This window comes from Diceros bicornis, chromosome 15 (genome assembly GCF_020826845.1).
Source record: "Diceros bicornis minor isolate mBicDic1 chromosome 15, mDicBic1.mat.cur, whole genome shotgun sequence".
Taxonomy (NCBI): Eukaryota; Metazoa; Chordata; class Mammalia; order Perissodactyla; family Rhinocerotidae; genus Diceros; species Diceros bicornis.
Window position 1 is genome coordinate 55926215 of NC_080754.1, and position 8916 is coordinate 55935130.

At 33.7% G+C, this 8916-nt stretch overlaps 1 pseudogene; it reads left to right on the forward strand.

Annotated features, from left to right (window-relative positions):
- Nucleotides 1-8192: 8192 nt before the first annotated feature.
- LOC131415115 (U2 spliceosomal RNA) lies at nt 8193-8309 on the forward strand (annotated as a pseudogene).
- The last annotated feature ends 607 nt before the right edge of the window (nt 8310-8916 follow it).

Genomic DNA, 8916 nt, shown 5'->3' on the forward strand with positions numbered 1-8916 from the left:
ACGAGATATCACTTCATACCTTTTATGATGGCTATTAAAAAAAACAATAATAACAAATGTTGACAAGAATGTGGAGAATAGGGAATCCTTGTGCACTTTGGTGGGAATGTAAACTGTTGCAGCCATTATGGAAAACAGTGTGGAGGTTTAAAAATATAAATATAAATAGTTCTATTTAAAAATAGGACTACCATATGATTCAGCAATCCCACTTTTGTGTATTTATCCAAAGGAATTGAAATCAGAATCTTGAAGAGATACCTGCATTCCTTTGTTCATTGCAGCATTATTCACAATAGCCAAGATACGGAAGCAACTTCAGTGTCTAGTGATGGATAAATGGAAAAAGAAAATGTGATATATAAGTATATATATATATATATATAAATATTATATATATATATGTGTGTGTATATATATATATACACACAATGGAATATTATTCAGGCTTAAAATAGAAAATCCTGCCATTTGTAACAACATGGATGGATCTGGAGGACATCATACTAAGTGAAATAATCTACACACAGAAAGACAAGTACTGTATGATTTCACTTATACATGGAATCTAAAGAAGTCAAACTCATACAGGCAGAGACCAGAATGGTGGTTACCAGGGGCCATATGGAGGAGGAAATGGGGAGCTGATGGTCAAAGGGTACAATGTTTCAGTTATCCAAGATAAATAAATTCTGGAGATCTACTATATAACATAGTCCCTATAACTAACAATACTGTATTGTATAAAAGAGGGTATAACGTTGTATTTTTATCACACAGACAAGTGCACACACACACAAACAATAAAAATAATAAAGGGGGTGGGAGGAAACTTTGGGAGGTGACGGATATGTCTATGTCTGTGATGACGGTGGTGATATTTTCACAGTGTATACTTAGCCCTAAATGCATCGAGTTGTATACACTAAATATGAACAGATTTTTATGTGTCAATCATACCTCAATAAACTGGTAAAAAAATGAAAGGCAAAAATCTTAATATAGTTCATTCATGTAGAAAGGATTAGGTGGAAAATAGCTATATGAAAGAATTCTGTGTTCACTTCCAGAGCTGTCAAAAATTCTAATACTTTTATTATCCAAGTTTTTGGCTTTCCTTCTTTAGGAGGCCTCATAGTGAAATAGATGAAGAAAAAGGAAATCCTACCAAGAAAAAGATTTCAATAAATCCATCTCCAATTCATTTGATAGAAGCATCAATCAATTAAATTCAACAATTATGCATTTTGTGTTTAATATGTGCAAGGCACATGCTAGATATTTTTCTAAAAAGGTTCTGAATATATTTCTTAACTTACAGAATCAACCAAATATAGACTATTGGAACTGTGAAAAATACTAGGCTGCCAGACTGACTTAATCCAGAAAGGTCATTTATTTGTTACTTTCTATGAAAATGTCTAGGCTAGTTTGCATATCAAACAACTCTGACTTGGAAAGACTTATTAAGTCCATAGAAACAGCATTAAAATGTGAACATAATACAAATTGAACCTCACCATCATTTTCTATGAAGGCATATGGACAGAGTGGCTGTAGTTTACAAATTAGGCACTCGTTTGAAGGCTTAAGATTTTCCTAATTGAAAAAAACAATAAAAGTATGAAAATATTTAAATTTGTATAAAAAGAGCCATAATCTCACTCTCCTCTTTTTACAGTTTGGCACACTAAAACATAAATGAACACTTTGTCTTAACAGTTGAAATAATAGTGTATACATTAAGAATATTTCTACTTCTCTTGAATATACATCTATAATCTGCCCTGCCCAAAATGGAAGCAGCTTGCCATATGTGGCTATCGAGGTCAGAAAAGTGGTTGGTCCAAATTTAAATGTGCTGTAAGCCTAAAATACGCATCAGATTTCAAAGATTTAGTAGCAAACAAAGAATGGAAAATCTCTCATTGATAAGGCTTTTATATTAATTACAGGCTGAAATAATAATATTCTGGATATTTTGACTAAATAAAATATATTGCCAAAATTAACGTTACCTCTTTCTATTTACTTTTATAATGTGGCTACTAGAAAAATTAAAATTACATCTTTGGATCACATAATATTTTATTTGAACAGTGCTGGACTATATAAGACTCATGTTTCACTTTTAATGCTCAAATAATATTCCTATTTATTAATTCATGGCAGCATTATTTATTAAATCATTCTAACATTGGATATTCTGGCTGCTTCCATTAAATTTTTCTATTTGTGGATAATGTCACAATGAACAGTTTAATGTTTATAGCCTTCTATTTCTATTGAATTATTTAATGACAATTAAGTGGTAGAAATGTATCAAGACAAAGGTCATACATATAAGTCTTGTTGCATATAAATATATTGCATTTTATGAAAGGGTTATATACATGTATAGTGCTGACAGTAATCAATTAGTACACCAGGTTCACCAAGACCATTCTAGAATTAGTTGTTATATGTTTAAAAAGATTGCTACTCTAACGGATACAAAATACTCTCTCAAAGTTACTTTATTTTACATTTTTAGTTTTTACAGAAGATGAATATTATATTTTTATATTTATTAATTAATGCATCTTCTGTAAATTCTCTTCTTATCCTTTGCTTGTTTATCTGAATTTTTATAAGTTTTTTATAAATCTGAAGAAAGTATTTCCATTTCAGTAAAGGTGGTGAGGATGTCAAAGGAGATTTGACAATTATTGAATGACTACTCTATTTCCAGTGCTGTCTAGTAACTTTACATATTTACTTTATATTTAATCTTCACATTAACCCTAGACATAGGTATTATTAACCCATTCAAGTAACTGAAATAAAGAAGTTTTAATAAGCTTACTGAGAATCACAAACCCATTACAAGAAAAGGCCTAGGCAGATTGTCTTCAAAGCCTGTATTCTTTCTGGCACATGATTTTGTCTCTGTAACAAGTAATTACTTTTGTCTATTACTTTTATGTAACTATTTTCCACTTTTTGCTGCCATTTAAATATCCATATTGCTATTTAAAAATAATACAGATAGACAAACAAATAAAAAACCCTCTCTTAAACTCATGGCAGTACTTTCCTGGAACTTTTTAATGTGGTAAAAAGTTTGGGGAGAAATTCTTGAAAAATCAGAAAAAAGAGGTAAAAAAGCCAGATTTTGGAAAAAGACTAGGATAAAAAATGAAAGTTTCAGTTGAATTGGGGCAAAATTCTATAACCTAGGCATTTGTGGAAAGATTATACTGCATTCATTCAGCAAATGCTCACTGAATATATAAATAATCTAGGTGCCGAGGAGATGAGGCACCTTACCCAAGTGACAAAGAACTATATAATAAGAGCAAAACAAAGCTGCCTAAATGTCACAGAATAATTCACAAAAAAGTGACATCTAATCTCTATAAATGAGGAGGAATTTATTTAGTAACCAAAGTAAAAGAGAATATTCTAGGCAGAGGAAATAGCACAAACAAATAGATAAGAAAAGATTAGACATAACCGAAAAATGCTGAAAATTTCAGTTTTATTGATGCTTAGATTGCTGGGTTGGATGGGAATGGATGTGTTAGAACAGACCTTAATTACAATTTATTGAATATCTGCTATGTTCTTAACACTGTGGTAAGTCTTTTGCATATATTTTCTCTAATTCTCACAACAGTTCTTTATGATCCCATTGACAGATGGGAATCCTATGCTTCAAAGAAATAACTAGTTTAAGCTCAGACACAGTTAGTTAAATGGGTGCATCCAGTGCTAACCCAAGTCTGTCTGACTACAGGGTTCCACTTTTTTTTCAGCTGAGGAAGAATTTCCCTGAGCTAATATCTATTGCCAAACTTCCTTTTTTTTCTGCTTGAGAAAGATTAGCCCAGAGCTAACATCTGTGCCAGTCTTCCTCAATTTTGTATGTGGGTCGCCACCACAGCATGGCCACCAACGAGTGGTGTAGGTCCACACCTGGGAACGGAACCCAGGCCACTGAAGCGGAGCACTCTGAACTTAACCACTAGGCCATGTGGCCAGCATTCCCACTTTTTAAGTAACATGTCTCTAGGTTGTGAGATGGTGTTTTAGATATTGTGATATATTTGGGGGGTTAATTACATTTAAATTAATATTTATATTTTAAGAAGACAAACAAATTAATGATGCTGCTTATGACCTGAAGGATTGGGAATTAAAGAGTCACTTAGAAGGCTACTGTGGGATGCAGGGATGGTTCAACATTTGCAAATCAATCAGTGTGATACACCACATTAAAAAAATGAAGAATAAAAATCACATGAGCATCTCAATAGATGCAGAGAAAGCAGCTGACAAGATACAGCATCCATTTATGATAAAAACTCTGAATAAAATGGGTATAGAAAGAAAGTACCTCAACAAAATAAAGGCCATATATGACAAACCCAAGCTAATATTATCCCCAATGGTGAAAAACTGAAAGCTATCACTCTAACAAGAGGAGCCAGACAAGGACGCCCACTCTCACCACTCTTATTTAACATAGTATTGGAAGTCCTAACTAGAGCAATTAGGCAAGAAAAAGAAATAAAAGGGATCCAAATTAGAAAGGAAGAAGTGAAACTGTCACTATTTGCAGATGATATGATTTTGTATATAGAAAACCCTAAAGAATCCACCAAAAAACTTTTAGAAGTAATAAACGAATACGGTAAAGTTGCAGGATACAAAATCAACATACAAAAATCAGTTGCATTTCTATACACTAACAATGAGATAGCAGAAAGAGAAATTAAGAATACAATCCCATTTAAAATTGCAACAAAAAGAATAAAATACCTAGGAATAAACTTAACCACAGAGGTGAAAGACCTGTACACTGAAAACTATAAAACATTTCTGAAAGAAATTGAAGAAGACACAAAGAAATGGAAAGATATTCTATGCTCTTGGATTGGAAGAATTAACATAGTTAAGACGTCCATACTTCCTAAAGCAATCTATAGATTCAATGCAATCTCTATCAAAGTTCCAACAACATTTTTCACAGAAATAGAACAAAGAATCCTAAAATTTATATGGAACAACAAAAGACTCCGAATAGCTAAAGGAATCCTGAGAAAAAAGAACAAAGCTGGAGGTATCACACTCCCTGATTTCAAAATATACTACAAAGCTATAGTAACCAAAACAGCATGGTACTGGCACAAACACAGACATACAGATCAATGGAATAGAATTGAAAGCCCAGAAATAAACCCACACATCTATGGACAGCTAATCTTCCACAAAGGAGCCAAGAACATACAATGGAGAAAGGAAAGTCTCTTCAATAAATGGTGTTGGGAAAACTGGACAGCCACATGCAAAAAAATGAAAGTAGACCATTACCTTACACCATACACAAAAATTAACTCAAAATGGATTAAAGACTTGAATGTAAGACCTGAAACCATGAAACTTCTAGATGAAAACATAAGCAGTATGCTCTTCGACATTGGCCTTAGCAACATATTTGCAAGCACCACGTCTGACCGGGCAAGAGAAACAATAGAAAAAATAAACAAATGGGATTACATCAAACTAAAAAGCTTCTGCACAGCAAAGGAAACCATCAACAAAACGAAAAGACAACCTAACAATTGGGAGAAGATATTTGCAAACCATATATCTGATAAGGGGTTAATCTCCAAAATATATAAAGAACTCATGCATCTCAACAACAAAAAAAACTAACAACCCAATTAAAAAATGGGCAAAAGACCTGAACAGACATTTCTTCAAAGAAGATATACAGATGGCCAACAGACACATGAAAAGATGTTCAAAATCACTAATTATTAGGGAAATGCAAATCAAAACCACAATGAAATATCACCTTATGCCCATCAGAATGGCTATAATTAACAAGACAGGAAACAACAAGTGTTGGAGAGGATGTGGAGAGAAGGAACTCTCATCCACTGCTGGTGGGAGTGCAAACTGGTGCAGCCACCATGGAAAACAGTATGGAGATTCCCCAAAAAATGAAGAACAGAACTACCATACGATCCAGCTATTCCACTGCTGGGTATTTATCCAAAGAACATGAAAACACCAATGTGTAAAGATACATGCACCCCTGTGTTTATTGCAGCATTGGTCACAATAGCCAAGACTTGGAAGCAACCTATGTGCCCATCAAGGGACGGATGGATAAAGATGTGGTATATATACACAATGGAATAGTACTCAGTCATAAGAAACAATGAAATCCAGCCATTTGTGACAACATGGATGGACAGTGAGGGTATTATGCAAAGTGAAATAAGTTAGAGGGAGAAAGTCAAATACCGTATGATCTCCCTCATTAAGTAGTAGATAACAACAACAAACAAACGCATAGAGACAGAGATTGGATTGGTGGTTACCAGAGGGGAATGAGGGAGGGAGGAGGGCAAAAGGGATAATAAGGCACATGTGTGTGGCGATGGCTTGCATTAGTATTTGGGTGGTGAACATGAGAACATGATGTAATCCATGCAGAAATAGAAGTATAATGATATACACCTGAAATTTATACAATGTTATAAACCAATGTTACCACAATAAACAAAAAATAAAAAAAAAAGAAAGCTACTGTGAGAGATCTGACAAGCATCAATAAGGATCCCAACCAAGGCAGCGCAAGTCAGAACGGAAAGGAGAGAGAGGTTTCAAATCTATATAAGTTAGAATAAATAATTCTTGGAACCTAACTACATTTAGGCAGTGAAGGAGAGAGAAAATTTAAGAGTGACTACTATTTTTCTAGCTTGAAAAATTGGTTGATGGTAATTATGCTGTTAATGTGAGAAGAGACATAGGAAAGAAAAATTGAGCAAGGAAGATAGTGAATTAATTTGTTTGATTTTTGAATTTGTGAAGCCTGTAGAATATAAAGCCGGAGAGATAGAAAAGTCACTTGAAAATATAAGTCTGGCACTTAAACGAGAGGTTAGAGCTGAAAGTGCACATTTTAGTCATTGGCCTGAGACAGTCAGTTAAAGCCACTGGAAGAGCGAGACCAAGCACTCAACTGAATGTGACCACAATGAAGAGATGACAGGAGAAAAGACTTTGGACGTACCAACCAGGGCTACAGCAGGAGGAGACAGAGAAGGTGTGGTAGGATGGAGGCTAAGCAGGAGGAGAATAAGAAAAGAAGGGACATCAAGAAACAACCGCAAAAGAGTTTAAGAAGTAAATAAATCCTCAGCTATATGATAAGAAAATTCATATTTAAAATTCATATTATATTTATATTTAAAAATAACAAAAATAATAATAGTAATAACATTACCTGCATGGTATTTCACAGTTTCCAAACATAGCTACTCATATACCCTCATTCAAAGAGCAATCATTTTCTTTCTGAGAAAATTTCAGTCAGCTTTAAGAGCAGTGAGAGATCTAAGCCTCAAAGTCAGGTTCTCTAACTCCAGACCCCATGCACTTTCAGATTCATCATAGGATGCCTCTTTTATTCAATAGAATCCCAGTTATTTTGCACACTGAGGGAGAGGCTGATGGTCAGCAGAATGAACCCAGAATTTGGCCTTTGGGCTTGAATAAATCCTGGACCTGCCATTCACAAGCTGTGTAAGCCTCATTCCCTTGTATGAACCAGAGGATAATAATACCCTTCCTTGAGCATGGCTGTGAAAACTAAACTTGAAAGCAAGTGAGAAACAAGTGATAAGGAGCTGTCACTAAATACGTTTTCCTCTTTAAGTTCTGCAAAAGAAATACTGTATGCTTATTTTAATATAAGTTATGAGTAACAATTATGTTAAATTAGCTAAGCAAGTGAACTAAATATTGCTAAAACACTGGAATTTTTTTTTTAATAAATCAAAGGAATAGGGCCATGTTCACAATCAGAAAAATATTCTGTTATTCAATTGCCTGAAATTGCCTTATAGACCACCATGTACAAGATTGGGTATTTCACATTTTGAATCTTATTATTTATAATTTTAGGTCTGAAATAAATTTCTGCTGTTGCTAAATATTCCATAATATTTTTTCAAAAGCTCTCAACATTTTCCACCATAGTTAGAGGTACACAGACATTTTGAAGAAAAACCTGTAAACGTTTTCCTATATACAGGGATGATTACATTTTCATTTTCAATACCTTGTAGAGAAAAAAGTCACTTCTGAAGCAATGATTTTATAGAAACATTTAGAATTTTTAGTAAAATGAGATCGCTTCTCAGCCTTTTGGCTAAGATCAAGTGTAGTATCTGTTCTTACCAGTTTAGTAAAATGGAAAGAAATAAAATCAAGGATTATATTTCTAATTTTGCTCCCAAATAGCTGTTACTTCTGACAAGCCACCAAGTTTTCTTTTTCTTTTAATTTTTATTTAATTAAATTTTTATTGAGGTAACATTGTTTAATAACATTGTATAAATTTCAGGTGTACATCATATTTCAATTTCTGTGTAGATAATATTGTGCTCACCACCCAAAGTCTAATTGCCATCTGTCACAGTACACACATGCCCCTTTACCCCTTTCACCCTTCCTCCTCCCCCTTCCCTTTTGGTAACCACCAATCTGTTCTTTGTGACTATGTGTTTGTTTGTTGTTGTTCTTGTTTTTATCTTCCACATATGAGTGAAATCATACCACCAAGTTTTCTTTCAGAGGTTTTCTCAGATAAAAAAATAGCTAAAAATTATTAAATATTATGTTCTAGGCATATTAATTTCCATGTATTAAGTCATTTAATCCTCTCAAGAAGCATATGAGGCAACACTTTGTGGATGAGAAAACTAAAGTACATGGAAGGTTTAATTCACACTGCTAATAAATGCTGAGCCAGAATTAAAACAGGGAATTCTGACACCAGAGTTTATGCCTTTGACCATTGCAGTCCTGCCCTCTGGGATGGCCAAAGTCATAGAATTCTAGGGATAGAAGAGC